Source organism: Vicugna pacos, chromosome 29 (genome assembly GCF_048564905.1).
Source record: "Vicugna pacos chromosome 29, VicPac4, whole genome shotgun sequence".
NCBI classification, from domain to species: domain Eukaryota; kingdom Metazoa; phylum Chordata; class Mammalia; order Artiodactyla; family Camelidae; genus Vicugna; species Vicugna pacos.
The window spans coordinates 20,007,436-20,028,402 of NC_133015.1; the positions used below are offsets into that span (position 1 = coordinate 20,007,436).

Below are 20,967 nucleotides of genomic sequence, written 5' to 3' on the forward strand. Positions count from 1 at the left end.
GAATCTCCTGGAGAGGATGTGATACATTAAGCAAGCTGCTGAGTTGACCTCCAAGTCTCTGATCAATTGGCCCAGGGCTGGGTGTACTTACTAGAACTTTTGGATTTACTGTGTTAGTGAATCTGAAAGCCTATGTGATTGTATGACTAAAACCTGGATGCAAGCGTGGTCTGCCTTTAAAGATGTTGAGATTCAAAATGTTCCCAGCACAGTAGAGAGAAAGGAATGCAAAACTTTTTGCAAGAAGAATATTAGAAACAATAAGCCTGAAAAAAGAAAAACAATAAGCCTGTTCCTCCAAGTGTTGGAACCCTGTAATCAAAGGACAGGCTTTGTATATGAGTAGAATTTAATATTTTATATTCAAGATTCAATTCCTACACAGTAAATGATTCTTAAAGTGTCACTGACTCCTAGTGTGGATACCAATTTAGAACTGGATCCAAAGCTAGGACTTCTATTTCCTAAATGAGTATTTTTCTATAAAAGTATAATTTTAGCAGTCAAGCTCCAGGACTTTATTTATTTTTGTCAAAATTACTTTTTCCTAATATTATACAACAGAAAGTAGCCAGACATAAATGGAACGACATCATAGGAGCTTAATATTTTACTAAACAGAATAGTTACATATCAGGGTGTTTAAAATGAATTCTCAGAGAAATAGCAGACATTATCTGTTAAGAATCTAAAAAGTACCTTCGCCAATTTTGTATTCTGAAGGGATTTTCTGGATGATGACTGAGAATGTTACTTAATATTATTAGCTAGTTTTAGTGATACTTACATAGATGAAGAGGCCACTGTGAAATTATAATCAAGAGGATATGACCTGATGCTGTATTTATTAATAAACTGTGCTTTTTGGAGACTTTCTCTGATGCAAAATACACTGAAATAAATTTTAGGCACATTTTAATGTCTTATCAGGAATCAATACAATGAAACTTTGGACTGAAAAATGGTATCTGAATAAAACCTTTGTATTTTCCATTTAAGACTAAGTGCCTTAAATATCTCAGTACATGAGATATGTCATCAAAGATGTCCCTTTTGGATTAATATATTTAAACATTAATAAAGCACTAAAATTACCCCAATTTTGACATAAACAGTAAATCAAAAGTTAAGAAAAGAAAAAAAACAAAATCCTGTACACTAGAGAAAGAAGTAATTAAGGCAGGAACTGAGTGAACAGAGTGAGAGGAGGAATTTAGGGAATCATTTTTCAGATCAAATCAAGTAGATTGTTATAAAATAACAATAAAGGGAGGATTTTGATATCAGATAGACCTAGGTTTAAATTCTGGCTCTTTCATTTGTCTGCTGTGGGACTTAAGTGTTGTGTTTAAATCCCCAAGTTGCTGTTTTTCTCTGTAAAATGGGGCTAATACCTGACTTTCCATATGTCATACTCTTGACTTGGAGTTTGTCTCTGTCCCTCATCACGACTGCACCTACATCCTGTAGTTCACAATTTTAATATTGCTCCTTCAGCAAAGTCTTCCCATGTCACCTGAATTTATCTTTTATGGATTTGACAACAATGGAAGATGATAAACGGTAGTTAGTGTTTAATGTCTCTCCTCTTTGCTAGTCTGGTTATGAGAACAGAGGTTATTTTTGTATTGTTAGTGGCATCCTCTCAACATATGCTCAATATACATGTATAGGATGGATGAATGGATATCACAGAAAGCATCTGACACAAGTAGATAGGCAATAAATGACGGTTAATACTATGTTCATCGTTTGTATTTTTATATTATAATTGCTATAATTTACTGTGAAGACTTTAATAAAAATATGCTGTGGTGTTATTTTGTGCAGTGACCTTTTTTGTCCAACACAGATTAGAGACTATAATATAAAAATCAAAGGGCAAATTTTATCACTTCATCAGATGACTACACTGGGTCTTAATTTACTTGCAGAGTTTTACAGACGCAAAACTTTTTAGAATAGGAAGTTTTCCTTTTGTTCTGATGCCACAAAAAATGCTGATATTCTCTTTAGTTTATACTTTTTTAAACAATTCACTTTTGACTGTAGGCACAAGCATTAAGACATGGTAAATGATCCACTCAGCACATTCAGGCATCCGCTCTTCTGTACAGCTAGCAAACTTAGCACAGAGAGTTAGAGGTTATAACCCAATCCAGCCAGGTGGCCAAGATCCATCTTTCCTCCAAACAGGACCTTTTCTACCAGCTCTCTGGTCCCAGGGAGGCACTGTCAATTTGCTGGAAACTCACGTGGCATCTATGGACCCAGGTCAGTATATACAAAAGGAGAGGTAACTATTCTTCCAAGACTAACTCCCCCAAAATCCTTGACCCCTATTCCATAAAGGACTCATACAAAAGAAATTCTGCTGAAAGATTAAATTCCCTCTCTGGTAAAGCCTGGACCATTCCCATAATAAGGACTGAGGAATGAATAGTATGAGCCTTTTAAAAACTGTTAGGACCCTGACTTAAACAGCATTATCGAAAAGAAAGGATGCAAAAGTCTATTCCAAGTGTTAATTGTTTTCCTTATGAAAGTCATAGAAATTGATCATTGAGAATACAGCTAAGCGTAATAACACTACTTACTGAAAACCATTGTCAACAGTGGTGTTTGATCTCTCTGGCCCCTTTGAGATGTATGTGTGTGTAGAAATTTATGATCTAGATAAGATGGATAAATCTTTAGTTTTTGTCTACTTTATGTATATGAAACAAATGTAAAATATGACTATACCACAGTACTTCATAAACGTTATTACATATTTTTCTATACTATAATTGTATTGATTATGTAATACTGTTATTATAGAATATTTACATAATAAAATTATTGTTGGAAAATTTACATATTAGTGTTGGACATTGTATAGTTTTCTTTCTTTATACATATAAAGCTCTAGTATTTTTCACGCATATTTGCATATCTGACTGATGGTTTTATCAGGATTATTTCTAAAAGTGTAATTTCCTGGTAAATAGTATGCAAATCTTCAAAGATATTATTACATGTTGCCAAACCATTATCCACAATTTCTGTACCAATTATATTCATTAGTGCGTATGGAGGGATCTGTTTCCTGGTGCCTCCAAAACACCAGTCACTTATTAAGCTTAAATGTGTTGTGCTACACTGGTGCCAAAAAAGAAACCGATACCCCAAGGCTTTGCTCTTTAGAAAAGTAAAGGTGTCTGGGTAACATTGTCCCATAAACTCTGAAGCAGAGTTAGTTTTCTGGATCAGCTGAAAGAGCTCCCAAAAGAGTTTCTCTCCATGGGTGACTTTTCCTCTGTCTGAAACTGCCTGTGGATATGAGTCTGCAGAATTTCTCTACTTAATAGCTAATGCGTATTGAATGCTCACAATGTGCTTTATGCTTATATAAGTTAACGTTTACAATTACCTTATAACATAGCTACCGTAACCCCAACTTCCAAAATACCTACTGTTACACCCAGTTTCTAAATGGGAAAACTGAGGCACAACGAAGTTAAATAAATTATAACTTGCATGTTCTGCAATTAGTTAAGTGATGGAACTGAGATTTAAATGAAGCTGGTCCAACCCAGAGTGCCCACTCTGCACCACGACATGACATGCTGTAGAAAAGAGTGGTGATGAGTGGGAATGCACCTTTCTCTCTGATGTGTGTATTTGTGTAGAAAACATGTGAATTGATTTGACATAACAGTTTTTTCTTCCCTTTGGCAATCCTATTCTTTTCTATGCCTGGAGCTCAGACTGAACTAATTTATGCTGGATCTATTGACACATAAAACTTACAGTAACCAGCATTGTATTCAAACTTGTAAGTGAAACACTCAATTTCATTTATATGAGCCAATCGATAGATTCAAATACTGCAAATTGAAACAAATGGCATCTCTGTGCTTACTCTAATTCCAACTTGTATCTGAAAGCATTATTGCTATAGTAACCGATTTTATCGTACTCAAAAAAAAGATTCTCAAAAAATATTCTATTAACCTAGAAATACTGAGTTAGTTTCTGCTGTCTTATTAGCAATCAATGGTAATAAAGACTCTGAAGGTGCCTTAGAGAATGCTTAACTATCTTTTTGAGATCCTCTGTGAACAAATGAAAGAGAGGCTTATAAAAAATTAATTAACTCGTCCTAAAGACTATACATATCCAATTAAAGTATAAATAAAATACTGTTAACTCACCATATGTTGCTTGATGTATGATAGGTGATTTATGCAGGAGGAAAAAATTAGCAATAAAAATATTTTGGAACTAATCAGTTACCTTAACCTAGTTCCCTTTAAAGGCACATCTTCTAGTTTGAGAATTTTTCTCTATTTTCCCCTTAAATTATTCCTCTTTAGAAGATGGCCAAATGGCCCAAAATAATTCACAGGAACACACAGAAAAGGTCTCTGATCTTGCAAAGATGTTCAGGGAAGAGAGGATCATTATTATGGTTATCTGCAAGTCTGAAATCTTTACAAACTGCTGGGTACAGATCCCTTTTAGATATTTTATTTAATTTTTCAACTCAGTCTTACCTTCCTGGTAGAGGAAGAACTTAGCCAAGGCCCTCTTCATTTTGAAGTCCTTAAACAAGAAGTTTGGGAGTATTTTTTTTAATTACCCATCACTATAAAATTATTTTAATGAACTACTAATTAAGAAGGGTTGTCACTCAAAACACTCTCCATGACACTGATGTGAATTAGGGCTTATACTCCAAAGTAACTTGGAAAAGACACGGTGCATTAGCATGCTTTTTTGTGCCTTATAATGTCACATGTTACATTTTGTCATGTTATCTCTGATCTTTTCACCAGGGAATAGCTTAACTGAAGTGTACTGCACCTTAAAAATTACCTGCTTGTCCTAGACCATGCGACTTGAGTATGAGGTTTATATCATCACAAAGATTAGATTATGTCTCAATATGAGCATGCAGCACTGAATCTAAGAAACGAGTATTATGTCCCTTAACGTTGCTATCCAGAAGACTGCACTACGTTTTAGACTTCCTCAGCACTCTTACGTCCACAGAGTTTTCATATTCGATCAGGGCTCAGTCCTAACCACCACTCTATGCCCTAAGTCTCATTTGATGACTTGGTACAGGTTGAATCAGGAAATTAAATCTCTCTCACTCAGAGATATGCAAGAGACCACTCACCACGCTTACAGCAGGAGTAAAACCCAAGTGGAATAATACTTAATTTATAATTAATTCCATAGAACCTTTTATATTAGCAAGAGTTTCACAAATATTGCAGTTTCTGCATTTAGTCAGAAGGCGCAGAAGACTCAGGAGACTGCTTTTCTGATTGTAATCCTGAGAATAAGCCAGAGAAGCTGTAAAATCACAGTACGCCACGCTGGAGTAACTAGTATCAGATTCTGCCTCCTGGCATAAACAACTGGGGAAACAATTGGGCACAATATATCAAACAGCTGACTTTACACATTGGACAACAGGCAGTGTAGGGCTGTGATCCCTGAGAAAATTAAAATGAACAAAGACGCTTATAAATTGCCCTGAGGTTTTTCATGGACGCACTTACAAAATCAGCTTATAAGAGCAGACCATGGAGATTCTGCTGAATTGAGGAGGCAGAAGTTGCATTCTGATGAGGTCCTAGCAGCCGAAATTTTAGAGACAGCGTATTGGAGAGGAGGGAGATGTGCAGAGAAAGAGCTCTAGAAATCTGCGTGGAGTGCCACTTGGATTTGTTTCTGAACGTTGATTTGTTCGTGTACAGCATAGATAACCCTGAAGCCAGGAAAAGAGATACTCTTAATTATAAAATGAACAATTCCTAGAGATCACCCAGAGATAAAAGATGTTCAGGTTACAACATGCCATAGAATAAATGTCTCAGTGAACAATCAGGGTACTCAGTGGAGAAATCAGGAAAATTATATCTCAGCAATAAGATTGATTTATACCACAGCAAACCTAGTCCAGACCCACCCTAAAAAGCTTTAAAAAGAAGCTTTCATCAAGCTGTTCCACAAATTACTTGATATCAAAACTAACTTCAATATTTTTTTGTGTGTTTTCATTTTGGTTTTATTGAAGTATGGTTTATTTAGAATATTTTGCTAATTTCTGGTGTATAGCATAGTGATCCATATATAAATATGTATAAATATTATTTTTCATATTCTTTTTTTTACACCAAGTTGTATTTTCATTTTTATTTTGCTCAAAATATTTTAAAATTTCTTGAGACTTCTTTGACCCATGTGTTTTAGGTATGTTGCTTAATTTCCAAATATTTGGGGCCAGTATAGCTATCTTTCTGTTATCAATTTCTAGTTTAATTCCACTGTGGCCTGAAACACATTTTGTATGATTTCTATTTTAGAAAATGTGTTAAGTATTTTTATGGTCACCTAGCTGGCAAAGGATACACGGGTTTTTATTTAAGCCCATTGTTTTCTAAAAGGTATTCTCCTTCTACAAGGAAGGCTCACATGTATGCAACGTACTATTCATAAACCTAGCAATAACAGAGGTGGTGCATTTTGGAGAACTGTTAGGACAATTACCATGCAGCTCCAACCTCTCAGTTAATATTATTTTGACTCCATTCAGCCCTTCTCTTCAGTTCACAGTAAGACCAAATGAGCAGTGTTTAAGCATAAAATTAAAAGTCCAAACTGAAACACAAACACTACTGCATGGCTAACACACATTTCCCTCGAAGGTCTCTGCATGCAGCACTGATCCTGCAGGATCTTTTTACATTTATACCTTTACTACAACAGCCCTCAGTCAGCAATTCCTTTGAACTTTAAGTGCAATTCCACAGAGGCTGTTATAAATTCTTCACGAATCCTGTGTTTTGGTGGAAACAACACAAAGGCTTCATCAAGCACAAGTAAAGCTGGTGACTTTTAAAGCTGACTTACTTTTCCTGAGACACTTTGATCTGACTGCTTTATTAAAAGCACTCTGCTCAGCACTGGACTTTCCAGAATCTTATGGAGGAGAGTGAATGTCCTTCACTTCTTGACATGACCTCATAGAAGCCCAGTTCAAGGGCAGATCCATGTGGTCTTTGTGCCACACCTCATAGTGATGGCAACCATGATGACAGCCCAGCCTCCCCAGAGTCCAGTGTCTGCCAGGAGCTGCTTCCCCGGAGAGACAGCAGGCGGTTTGCACACAGGGAAAAGGGGAAGGAAACCAGCCTGAGGGGCTTCAGAAAATAGTATTTCTGACTTGACTGCTAAACACATACTTTGTAATAATTTTCCTGGCTGCAGGATAGGTTGTATATGTTTCTTTTTCTCTTCTTATTTTGTTTTCCCCAAAATAGATCGAGAAGAGATGTTCAAAACCAAGCAGTTTCAGAATGAATGTTACTGCCATGAAGTTCACACTCATTTCAGCCACAAAACTGATTCCTGTCGGATTTCTGCATTGTGGTGTTGTAAGACGGTTTCTCTACTACAGACTAATTTCAAATAACTTGTAACATTGAGTATGATTTCAACCTCGGCCACTCAGTTAAACTTAATGATGATTTCTCTATTCTTTGTCATTAATATTTTTCTATAAAAACTCTCTATAATACCTTATTATCTAGTGAAATCCTACATTTTCCAGTTCTTAGAATTTGAACCAAGAATAGGAAGAAAAAAAAAGGAGAGAAAAAAGAACACATTCAAATGCATTCAAGGAGTCAATGGAATATAAAAAATAGCATCTCTTTCCCCCATATTACACTTTACTCCATCTGACACACTACACACTGACTATAACTCCCATTAAAATGGAGATATTATCTTCCTCCCCTAGCATCTAAATCAGTGCCAGGGAAAGAGGAGGCATTTAATAGATATTTATTAAAGGAATGATCAAGATTGGTGTGGCTTCCAGTTCTCCTGTTTTTTAAATCTGATGCACTCTACACACTAATTCCACTGTCTGTGACATTAAATGTGTGTCATTCTCACGACAGTTTTTGAACTCTCCTGAAACTGATCAATTTCTTTCACGTAGGAAGGAAAATTAGCAACACAACACCGCATACAAATGACATTATGAGGATGAATTACTTACTTGAATAACTAAATCATCATGGGTAAATTTATAGGAACTATAAAATATATATATATATATATATATATATATATATATATATATATATATATATATATATATATATATAAAACAGAAATAGACTCATGGACAGAGAATACAGACTTGTGGTTACCAGAAGGGTGGAGGGTGGGAAGGGATAGACTGGGATTTCAAAATTGTAGAATAGATAAACAAGATTACACTGTATAGTACAGGGAAATATACACAAAATGTTATGATAAATCACAGAGAAAAAATGTGACAATGAGTGTGTATATGTCCATGAATGACTGAAAAATTGTGCTGAACACTGGAATTTGACACAACATTGTAAAATGATTATATATCAATAAAAAATGTTAAAAATATATACATATATATATTAGATACCTGATTTGGAATCAAAGCAGCATTGAAATAGATACACCTTTAAGATCTGTAAGGTCACACTAAACTGGCAGAAATGAGGGTAGTTATTTATTTCAGGTCCCCTGCAATATGAAATTGGCCATCTGCCATAGAATCTCACTAAGAATCACCAGGATCTGAGACACATGCTGCACAGATGAGAAAAAAAAAAAAACTCAGAGTGACTTCTGACTGAGTCACAGGGAACTGTCTGGGCAAACTGTCTTTTGAGTTCTCTCAAGAGGACACATTCTTATATTAGTCAATCAGCCACATTCAAAATAAAGACAAAGATCTATGAATTGCTTCATTTTCTGTTTATGAGCAGAGTCAGCTTTACTTTGTAGGAGGCAATAATACATTGTGAGAGGTTTATAGTATTTAATTCATTCTTAAAATCATCAAAGATATCACTGCCTTAGAAATTAACCCCTTTAACTATGCTTATGACACACAGCAGTCCCCTGCCCACATCAGCGCCTAATTTCTGCTCTCCAGTAGAAACAATTTATAAAATTTCTAGTAAGTAGCCATTTCTACGTACAAACTGGCAAATCATGTGGTTCAGCGTCCTACTTTCACTGTGTGTATGCATAAGCAATGTAAAGTATCTGCTCATGGGTCAAACATGGAAGTCTTTAATCAACATTACTTTTTAGAATAATCTGTATGTGTAACTCTAGCTAATTCATATTCTCTTCCATAATATCCCATGTATTTATCCAATTTCCTCGTGACAGGCATTTCAGTTATATTCACATTTTGTTGTTTACAAACAGCACTGCTGTAAATACTCCTGTTCATGCCTTCAGTGTCTCTGTTTTACAATTCTTCTTGGTTATATACTTAGCAATGGAATTTCTGGATCTTAAAGTATATGCATCTTCACCTTTACTTGGTGTTGACCGACTGTGGTCCAAAGTAGTTGTATCACTGTACCCTCCCGAGAGCAGTATGTATATATTCCTCTGCCCCTTGGCTTCCAATCACTGACAGTGCTTGGTAACGTCAGAAGTTTTCCCGATATTCTTTACATCCATCCTGGTGCACCGCCAGAGCCCACCTCTCCCAGAGACACCTGGGAACACCGCTTCTGAGGCTCTGTGATGCAAATCAGGTTACTGATTCTTGTCCTTCTCCTCTCACTGCTTTGATTCTGGTTTTCCCGGCTCTGTGACATCAGCTCCTGTTTGTCTTTCTGCTTTCCACTCTACAAAATGTGGTTGCCATCGTCACCTATATTTTCTTCACCTTGGTGGATTTATGCCTTTAGAAATCCCTAAAATAGTATTATTTTAGTGGCGTTTCAGGCAGGATTTCAGATAAGACAGTGTGTTCAATCATTATCTTTAACTAGAAACCATTTTGTACTGTTTTATTTGTAAACACATCAGTCTCTGTTGCAAGTACTCAACTCTGCATTATAGCTCGAAGCAGCAATAGACAATATATAAATTAAAGGGCATAGCTGTGCTCAAAGAAAACAATATTTACAAAAACAGAGTGAATTGGATTTGGCTTATGAGCCATATTTTGCTGACCTCTCTATAAACCCACTGCCTGGCTGGCTGACATTTTGAGTAGTGTGTGAAAAAATACATTCCCCAATATACATTGCTTCCAGGACTTGTCTTGGCCATACCTCTGCCATTTATGTATTAGCTGTGAGACCTTATAACTCACAAATGAAAATTTAAGAGAATCCTCTCTGTCCACTCTCAGTCTCAGGTTTTTCTGACCATTCTAATCTGAATGGAGGTGAGCTAGAAGAGGCTGACAGAACATTGTCTGCCTCCAAAAACCCAAGTCAGTTTTTTAGTTGATCTCATGTCTGAACTTAGGAGCAGCAAGTGAAGCAGTGTTGGGGTGGGCTCTCTGTAAACTGCTTTCACACATTCATGCTGGGTTTGTCTTTGAGCAACAAGCCTGTGTAGACCACCAATTGTGTTTTTCATCTGATTATATAATTCCCAATCAATCTCCACTGGAAATCAGAATTCTCTTGAATTGTATTTGTCATTTTCCTTTCACTTAGGTGGAATTTTAAGCATGGTGGAAAACAGTACAAGAGGAAAACACAATTTCAGATATTTAGGACTTGCTGTACATGTAGCATTCCATCCCTCAGATTCTGGCAGAGGAGCATCATAGGAGCCAGCACAGCTGTAAATATTGAAGGATAGGATTTGTGCCAATGCTGCATATGGTTTTAGATGAACAATGAATATTCTATTATCTGGTGTGTGATGCCAGGGAGGAAGTGGGTTTGTAGAGGCCTGGAGCAGCTGAACCTACATCACAGAATATACCCTTTTGTCATCACTGGTGTCTAAAGTCTAAAGGTTTGGATTGAGGGACTCATTTGAAGAAGGAAGACAGGGTGAGATTGCTAGTAAGTTACAGCTGTGCCCAAAATTGGCACCAGCACTTGCTATAATCAAATACATTTTGAATGACCTGCTAGTGTCCTTAGTGATCTATACTTTATCTGAGCTGCCTGGATGGACGGATTTCCAAACATTTGTAGCATGGTGTTTCATTCTTGTCCCTAGAGAGGTCTCCATTATAAAAGTTTCATTTCTACCTTCCGATCAGCTATTAAAGGATTAAGCTACCCTCATTTCTCTAGCACACTGTGTGTGTGTGTGTGTGTATACACACACATATACACACATACAATATATATACACATATATATTATATCTTAAGTGTATGTGTTCTTATGTGTATATATGTATATATGCATATACATACATATATACACATACACACACACACACATACATGTTTCTCTATCAAGAGTTTCCCAAAAGCAGATTTCCAATTAAATTAAAAGAATATTTGGTCAAAGAAGAGTATCTTTCCCACTGAGTAAAAATGAAGTTTCAACTTACAACGGCTTCAGTAGGCTGTCAGGGCTTTCTTGCCATGCTGCTCACTCATTCCTGGTCAGACAGGCTCTACGTGGTCAAGAAGAACTCAGAGGCTGGTGCTCTGATCATGAGGAGAAATACAAATCAGTATTCACTGACCATTCTAATGTTTGATTCTGTTTGAAAATATCTGAAGAATTCTCATGAATGTTACTTAAAATGGCCCCTGAGCACTCAATGATGATCTGAAGTGGAATAAAATCATAAATTTTCTTGAGCCCATCAGAGACCTGAAGTTGCAATGCAGTGAAGTGAGATAAATTCCAAATAGTAACAACCCATCTAAGGAGACGCAGAATAATGAACCCTCCCACCTTTGCAGAACATAGAAAGAAGAGGTAGCTACCAAAATAGATGGATACTAAGCAATCAGCCACAGTGCTAACAGAGTCACCAAGAGTGGGTTAGTGTAACAGTTTAGAATCACTGGAGCCATACAAGGGAAATGTGTACTGACTTGCAACCTTTTTTCCATAGTTCTCCACTGAGTGCCTATGTGAAATATCCAGAATGAGTTATGGATAAACACCCAGAAGTGAAATTGTTAGATCACATGGTAGTTCTATTTTTAATTTTTTGAGGAACCTCCATACTGTTTTCCATAGTGACTACATCGATTCACATTTGCATTAGCAGTACATGAAGGTTCCCTTTCCTTCACATCCTTGTCAACACTATTTGTTGTGTTGCTGACAATAGCATTCTGACTGGGTGAGCTGGCACCTCAGTGTGGTTTTAATTTTTCATTTCCCTTATGATTAGTGATGTTGAGCACCTTTTTATGGGTCTGTTGTCCATCTGTATGTCTTCCCTGAAAAAATGTCTATTTAGATCCTCTGCCCGTTTTTTAGTCAGATTCTCTTTTCTTATATTCTTTCTCCTGTTTTGCCACTTTCTATCAGAACTTGGTCTTTAAAAAAAAAAAGATATTCTTATATATGCCCCTAAATTCCCTTCTTTTCAATTGAAAAATGGCAACAAAAATAGAGAAATTTTAATTTCACCTTCATTTGTGATCCATAAAAACACATGGCTTACATTATTCTAAAGTCATTTGTTTATTTGTATTAATTATTGAGGGAATAAACTCTTCACCTTTTTTAGATTTCTAAGCCCCATTAGGACAATGATGTTGTTTCTAATCTCAGAGAGTTTTAAAATCTCCGACAGTAACTGGATTAGTCTTTACAGCATTAGTGAATCTGGGGTTCTCTAGCTAGTGTGAGACAATGAGACTTTAAAATATTTAAATTTACTTTAAAATATTTTAAGAGTATAAAATCATTTTCATTATGTTAAATTTCTTAAGAAAAGGATTGTATTTATTACAGTTTGGAGAAAAACATGAATGTTGTATATTTATACAAATAAAAAGGCAGTGTATTGGATCAGCTTCTATAAATTTAAATATGTCTACACTCTATATTTTATAGAACCTTGGAGCAGAATCTGCTGTGTAGAGAAGATGGGGAAAGAGAAAATATACGCAGGGGGAACAAGTTAAAAAAATTTTGACAGGCACAAAGAAAATAATGTAAATTTCTCTTATGTTGTTAAATATATTCAATTCTCATCATTCTCAGTAGTTATGCTCTATAAATTCACCACAAACACCAAATTAGTGAATGCTGAACCAGTGTTCCTAACGGAAATGCAGGCTTAGGTTCCTGTGAGATTCTGGTGTAACATTTTCATCAATAGATCAATACATAATCTTGTTTTATGCGAGCTTCTGTTTAAAGACATTTTATGTAATATGTTTTGTTGATTAATTAACATTGAATTCATGGCCAAGAGCAGTATAACTCTGCCTAAACTAAGCAATCCAATTATGTGTATTATCCAATACACATATTTTCTCTGTAAAGCATATCATAACCTTCTTATATTTAGGAATTCTAAACAACCCATCAGCAGAATGCTTGGGGGCCATTTTGAGCAGAAAAATCACCAACAAAGAAATCACAAAAATGTTTTTTAAAAAGTCTCACTAAATAGAGTGCACAAAGGACACTTGTTCACTGCACATGCATGTTGGGTGACTCAAAATTTTTGCCCCTCTCTGTATATGTCCACGTATGACCACAAAATCACCACAAGTACTGATACTGGAGTTACAAATAAAGTTAGAAAGTAGATAAATTCACAAAAAAAGGAATCTGAAAATCATGAGGAGAGACTCTACTGTCTCTGATAACCTAGAAGACCGCAGAGCTATCCATCCTCTCCCAGGGTGTTCCCAATCACGCACATACTGACCCCGTAGCCCTCAGCCTTTCTCTGCACACAGTGTGAAGCATGGTTAATTTATCCATATCCTCACCTTTACTGTGAGCTCTAGGTAAACTCTGTCCCCACTAGAGTAGCGGTAATGAGTAATGAAATGTTAGTCTATATAAAAGGTACATGAGTGAATATAGTTGTAAAGTCTAATTAATCTACCTCAGGTGTTACCCATTAATGTTCTTCACAGCCTTCTAAGGTACAAGGGAGCATAGGGGGTGGTGATGGAGAAGAAACAGCAAATGTGGAGGACTCCAGGCTTTCTAACTTCACTTCAGTTCAGTTTATATGTGCTTAATTTAAAGTCAGATGGCAGGAAAAAGAAAAAAGTTTATTTCCTAAATTTGGCAAATAATTTTGCTATAAGAGATCTATCTGGCCAAGTACATTTTTATTATTTTGCATATTGAGTTTAATGAATTTATTTCTGGAAATATTTGTTATTACTTTACATTAACGAGGTAGATAGAAATGATTTGGAGGGTCAAATTTCCCTAAAAATGCATATTCTGAAAATCCTTAATATGGGCCAGTATTAAGTAATGATGGTAATACCAGCATAGTTGAAGACATTTGTTTTTCTTTACACTGAGTTTCTTATGCTTTGATTCAGGATACGATATATTTATTTATTTATGATACTATATTTATAACATGAATTGTTATAAATATAGAGCAACACATATATAATTGTTTGGAAAACTCAAAGCAAGAGTTTTATTACCATAGGATAAGGTCAGTTTGGACAACACTTACAAATCAAGATTAGTTGTGGTCTTCCTATTTCTTATGTATTTACATGAATATATATTTTAATTATCTTAGTCATTATTAAAAATAATAGTACAAGAATGCCTCAGCAAAAAATGGTGAAAGAAGAAATTCCTAAACCCTTCTCTCCATAAAAACTATGAAAAAAATGGCCAAAAAAACTGCCAAAGTCCACTTTTTCACAACTCGGGAAAATAATGACAAGCTTGCAGCAACCCAGCGATGGATTATAAACAAAATTTTGGTAAGATAAGTTAAGTGAGCATTTGGTGTTTTAACTAACTGTAAACCCATCTCCCAATGCCCAGTGGAAGCTTTAAAACTGACAGTCTGCCTTCACAGTACTAGTACCAGAAGGAACAGAATACATCTGATTTGCAATTTGTTATTAGTTCATCCGTATAGTAGCTCCCTGGGTGATAATAATCAAAAGACTTTTCTTTATCTCACCTGCCTGGAACTTTCCTTTCCTATGACGCCAGCCAGGGACATTTGTTGAAAATATTTACAGAGAAATGGTTAGTTATGTCTTGGTGCATATACATGAAAAAAGAAAGAATGTTAAAGTATGCTAAAAAAGATTAACAGTGGTTTTTTATCAGAAATCATGGAAGCCAGAAGGCAGTGAGATGATATATTCAAAGTGCTAGAAAAACAGAAAAAGTGTCAACCAAGAATTCTATATCCTGCATTTTTTTAACATTTTTTATTGATTTATAATCATTTTACAATGTTGTGTCAAATTTCAGTGTTCAGCACAATTTTTCAGTCATACATGGATATCCTGCATTTTTTAATTGAATTCTTTGTTTTTTGAATTATGAGTTGTCTGAGATTTTTATGTATTTTGGATATATTAAGCCCTTGTCAGATATGTCATTTATGAATATATTCTCCTATTCAGTAACTTGCCTCTTATTTTGTTGATGGCTTCCTTTCCTGTACAAAAGTATTTATTAGTTTGATGTAATCCCATTTGCTTATTTTTGCTTTTGTTTCATTTGCCTGAGAATACAGATCAAAAAGTTATTGCTAAGACCGATTTCAAAGACCATACTGCCTGTGTTTTCTTCTAAGAGTTTTATGGTTTCAGGTCTTGCATTTAAGTCTTAAATTTTGAGCTTATTTTTGTGTATGTTGTGAGAAAGTAGTCCAGTTTGATTCTTTTGTATGTAGCTGGCTAGATTTCCCAGCAACACTTACTGAATTGGCTGTCTTTTCCCTGTAGTATATTCTCACCTCCTTTGTCAAAGATTAATTGGCAATACAAGTGTGAGCTTATGTCTGGGCTCTCTGTTCTGTTCCACTGACCTATGTGTCTATTTTGTGCCAGGACTATACTGTTTTGATTACTGAAGCTTTGTAGCCTCTATGAAAAACAATCCCTTATCAAGTTAAACATAGTATTATCATATGAGCCAATAATTCTCCTCTGACGTATATACCCCAAAGAATTGAAAACAGGTTTTCAAACAAATACTAGTACAGAAATGTTCACAGTAGCACTATTCACAGTAACTAGAAGGTGGAAACAATCCAAATGTCTATCAAAGGATGAATAGATACGCCAAACTTGGTATTCCCAGATAATGGAATATTATGCAGCTATAATAATGAAGTAGTAATACATGTTAAAACATGGATGAACCTTGAAAACATATAAGTAAAAGAAGCCAGACATGCAATGCCACATATTATATGATTCTACTTCTATTAAATGCCCAGAGTAGGCAAATCCATAAAGACAGAAAGCAGATACGTGACTTCCAGAGGTTGGGGAAGGGGGCATGGGGAGTGACTACTAAATGGGTATGGAGTTTCCACCTGGGGTGATGAAAAAGTTCTGAAACTAGATAGTGGTGATGACTGCTCAACGTTATGAATGTACTTAATGCCACTGAATTTTACATTTTTAAATGCTTAAAATGGTAAATTTTATGTTATGTGTATTTTACCACAATAAAAAAGTCTCAGTAAGAAACTAACAACCACTTAAAAAATGGGGGAAGGATTTAAACAGACATTTCTCCAGAGAGGTTATATAAGTGGCTGATAAGCCCATGAAAGAAGCCCACATCATAAATCACTAGGAAAATGCAAATGAAATCCACAATGAGAAATCACTTTATGTTCACTAGGATGGCTATAATAAAAAAGAAAAAAAAGATAAATAACAATTGTTGGCAAGGCCTGGAGAAATTGGACCCTTGTGCATTGCTAATTGGCTTGTTAAACGGTGCAATCTGTGAAGAACCATTCTGCAGTTCCTTAAATAGTTAAACATAGAGTTACCATGTGGCCCAACAATTCTACCCCTTCAAATATAACCAAGAGAGGTGAAATCAAATGTCTACACAAAAACTTATCCATGAATGTTCCTAACAGTATTATTTGTAATAGCCAAAAAGTAGAAACAACTCAAATTGTTCATCAGTTGATAGATGAAAGAACAAATATTGTATATCCATACTCTGGAATGTCATCTGCCTGTAAAAAGGAATGAAGTACTGATAACTATTATAAGATAGATAAAACTTTAAAACATGCTCAGTGAAACAATACAGACACAAAAAGCCACACATTATATGATTTCATTTATATGAAATTTCTGGAATGAATAAATCCATAGAAACAGAAAACAGATTAGTGAATTCCAGAGCTTGTGGGGAGGAGGCAATTCAGAGTGAATACTAATTAATATTAAGGTTTCTTTCGGGGAATGATGATAATGCTCTGGAGTAGGGTAATGGTGATGGTTGTGCAACATTTCAGTATACCAAAACACACTGAACTGCACACTTTAAAATGATTAAAATGATGAATTTTGTTACGTAAAGTTCATCTTACTTAAAAATAATATGGTACACATATATGGAGATTTTCATTGTAAAAGTATTAGTCATAATATTTTCAGCTGTTAACAACATGCATATGATAATAGACTTGTAAACAATTTAAAATTTTTTGTGTCCTGGATATCTACCAAACTGTGAGGCCTCTAGACTCATCTTACTTTTTGGAATTCCTCTTAGTTGAGCTAAGGTGAAAAGTCTTATCTCAACATGAACTTTGTATCCTCTTTTGTTGTTACTGCGGTTACCATTCAATGACTAAACAGTGAGTCCATTCTCATTACACTGTATCCTCACTGACATTTCCTCACTGACATTTCTTCTCTTACCAATTGCTTACTATGCTACATTCTCAGTTACTGCTGTTTACAGTATGTGCACTTGGCTAGCCAGATCTGGACTCTCACCAAAACCGAAACAACAATGACAACAACAGAACTGACGTAACAGTTCTGGCCCTGAGGTTGCCTCTGGGATGATGGTATTTCGCCCATAAAATTCCAACTCTGTTCTGTGTGATTTGCTCTAAAATGTGGCACCTCAGCCACTGACTTTGACTCAGCTGTTGACTCAGAATCTTGACTCTGAAAGCAAACAGCCAGATGTCAGTGGTCAGGGCATTCCTAGACAAAATGGAGTGTGAGGTCCCACTACATTTACAGAAAATAAAGAAGGTAGAGAAACAAGCTGGACAGCACTAAGAGGAAATAACTGCTTCCTTAATAAAATTTAGATGTGAGAAATCCTACAAGACAATCACCTGACCTCTTAAAAAAAGAAGGAAAAACTAGAAAGGGAAAAAAGAAAAAAAGAGTATTTGGTCATTTGTGAGAACATTTTCTTCTTGTTATTTTCTTGTTTTATGTTATTTATATTACTCCATTATCTAGACTGTTTTTTTTAGTCTACTGTAGTCTATAATAAAACTAAAATTATTATGTAAGAAAGAATTTTTGAAGCTTTTTTCTAAATGTTCATGCCTATTACTCAGTGAAAAATCAGGGCAACAAACTAGATATTCATTTGATTTACAAAAACTATATACACTTCAAAAATAAACATACATGCCATAAACATGTGAGATGTACACATTTAAAAATGAAAAGAAACTGTACTAACATATTAATAGTGTCTTCAAGTATAATAGGAATGGGAGTAATTATATGATTTTTATTTCCTTCTTGATACTTCTGTGTATTCAGACATTTTTGATAGTAAAAGCATCTCTTACTTCTATAAATAATAAAGTTTACAATGGACATAATTGTCCTTAACCGCTAAAATAATCTTTCATCACGTGATTTGTGTGAATTGGTAACTCCACCATTCACATCCCAGAGTCTGGAATGATAAGCGAACTACAGCTTCACAGCCTATGGATTTTCTTGTGAGAAAATAACAGTCTTGAATTTGTTTAATGCCAGTAAGTGGCTTGAAGATGAAAACTATTATGTAAGTGCTAAGTATTGATTGTTATTGATCATTAAGAACCACTCGACACAGCATAAGTGATTTTCTTCATTACTTGCATGAAAGCAATTTTCTCTACACCAAGGGTAAGGAGTCACTCATAATATTGACATTTTTTTAAGTGTATTACTAGGAGCCATGACATGCTGGAAACACTTCTCTCTCCTTTCATTTAAGTCCTATTACATGTTGTGAAGTCAGATCTGCATTTATTTATGTCAAATGCTATATTGCTACATCATAAATTTTGCAGGAAAGTGCTCTATCAATGAAATTTTCAGGAAACAATAACTGCTTTTGGAAACAAGAATGGCGTATGAACAGGCAGGCTTGGTGAGGAGCTGGTCTACTCAGTACTAAAGTGGTGAAAACTGCAACTGGTAATGGTCCCTATCTTGGTGACAAAGCTTATTTTGAAACTTACCCTTATTAAACAAAGAGGTTTTTTGTTTTGTTTTGTTTTACTGCATGATTTCAGGATGTTATGATAGAAATAAAATAGGATCAAGAGACAAAACATAGTCTTAGCTCTGCAGCTCATTAGCCGATTGTTCTTGCCTCTCATAGAGCCAGTAGGAATAACACAGCCCATTCTTTTATTAGCATCACATGAGATTAACAGATGTGGAAAAATTAAGGTGCTAAATAATTTTTTATCTATAATATTGCTATTCTTCCAGACTTTAAAGCATTTCTTTAATGCTTTGGCTTATTCCTTGACATATTGAGAAATAGTTGGTGACATATTGGTGAAATAGTTGTCACCTGCTTCCGATGATTTTGTCATCACTCTGCTAGTTGATTGCTGAGTCATCACACAGGATTCTCTAAAGAGGTTCATACATCTAGTATCAATCATTGATTAAATCCCAAGAGCAACTATGTCTCAAGGTACATGGACTTAAATTGTAGAGACCTTACAGGAACCTAACTCAAATATTCTAAGATAATTAGTTCACCTAGTAATGCTATTTTGAAGAATAATTTGTACAAATATATTTGGTATTTTTAAAAATTACCTCCTCCATAGATTTATGATTGCTCCTCACTCATAAGCACTGCAGTAAGAACTAGTGGTCACTTGGGTCACTTTTAGCTGATACAAAAAGTCAAAGAACAGGAAAAAACAAGATCCACCTCAACTTCTCCAAGCAAATAATCTCCAACGCACTGGGACTATTGGTAGTAAATCTCTATGGAGTATAACTGTGATATGAGGGTCATTATATTACTTCTCAATGCCATACACAGTATTTAAAGGCATGATTTGAAATACCATTTTTTCTAGACCTTGACTATCCACAGAAACCAGGGATCAATCAACTCCAAACATAAAAAGTCTTTGGGAGAATGGCTGCATATTAGGAAACTTTAGAGCACAAAAAGAGTGGGCAATGGTGGTGGATCTGTGGGCTACAAGGACTTACCAGGTCTAAAGATACGTACATTAATAGCCCAAGACACTTACTTGAAATTTTCTCGGAAATGATCAGTTTAGCTAATGTGAATTCTAATTAGAGCTTTTAAAGTCTCTTTTAAAGAAAGGGTGGATGCTTCAAAATATAGTGATTATAAAATAATTTTGGACATGAGTTCCTAAACTATTAAACAAAGCTTTTTCAGAAGACAGCATCAATTCACACAATATGCTTAAACTTCACAGTTTGATTCATGACTATCAACAAAACTGTAAGCGGGTCTGTATTGATTCTCAAGCTACTATCGTTATATTGTTTCTGCCTATATAGTCAGCAGGAAGAACAAGAATAAAAGGCAGCTCACTTTACTTACAATGAATTTGAGGGTACTCAGTTCTTAAGAACATTCTTATCCTATTTTATTTTGGACAAAGCTTATTCTATAGATTCAGCATAGGCAAATGTCCAGGAACATGCCCTGTTATCTGGAGTTTTTGTAAGTTATTTATTTAAGTAAAAATTGAGTTTAGCAAGTACAGACAAAATATGTATTACATGCAGGTGTACAAAATATCATAATAGGCATTTTAGGCAATGCAGATATCAGTGGAAATGACCACTTTCAAGAGATCATCTCTCTGTGTGCGTGTGTGTGTAACTTAGGCATACGACAGCAGAGTAGGCCCATCTCTGGCAGTTTTGAAAACAGAAAGAAGTTTAATGCGATGTGATACTTTTTCTTTTGC

The 20,967-nt window shown here is 35.2% G+C and overlaps 1 long non-coding RNA gene across 4 annotated transcripts in view; it reads right to left on the reverse strand.

The window, feature by feature from the left end:
- LOC140690264 (uncharacterized) overlaps window positions 1-20,967 on the reverse strand; it is a 47,790-nt gene that overhangs the window by 18,754 nt on the left and 8,069 nt on the right. The window contains exons 2-5 of one of the 4 annotated variants that reach the window (XR_012065478.1): window positions 11,389-11,488; window positions 5,556-5,764; window positions 4,539-4,587; window positions 788-892 (exon numbers count right to left, since the gene is read on the reverse strand). This is a non-coding gene — a long non-coding RNA (uncharacterized lncRNA). The remainder of the gene's footprint in view (window positions 1-787; window positions 893-4,538; window positions 4,588-5,555; window positions 5,765-11,388; window positions 11,489-20,967) is intronic. The other 3 variants (XR_012065479.1, XR_012065480.1, XR_012065477.1) reach the window with 3 other exon arrangements.